Raw genomic sequence first — 223 nt, forward strand, 5'->3', positions numbered from 1 at the left:
ACTACATTACATCAATATTTATCGCATATCGAATGTTGTTGCATTGTTTCAATATCTATCAGCAAATTATCCAACAAACACTAAGTAAAAATTATATAACTATTATTTGCTAAGTATATTAAAATATACTGTGAACACCCCTTATAGAAATATCATACTAAGAATCATTGATAATTACTTATTTTCAGTATTAAAAATACTGCATAATAAGTAATTATCAATG

The sequence above is a fragment of the Odontomachus brunneus genome, unplaced genomic scaffold (genome assembly GCF_010583005.1).
Source record: "Odontomachus brunneus isolate Ranch 3 - 2012 unplaced genomic scaffold, Obru_v1 Obru_scaffold_057, whole genome shotgun sequence".
NCBI classification, from domain to species: Eukaryota; Metazoa; Arthropoda; class Insecta; order Hymenoptera; family Formicidae; genus Odontomachus; species Odontomachus brunneus.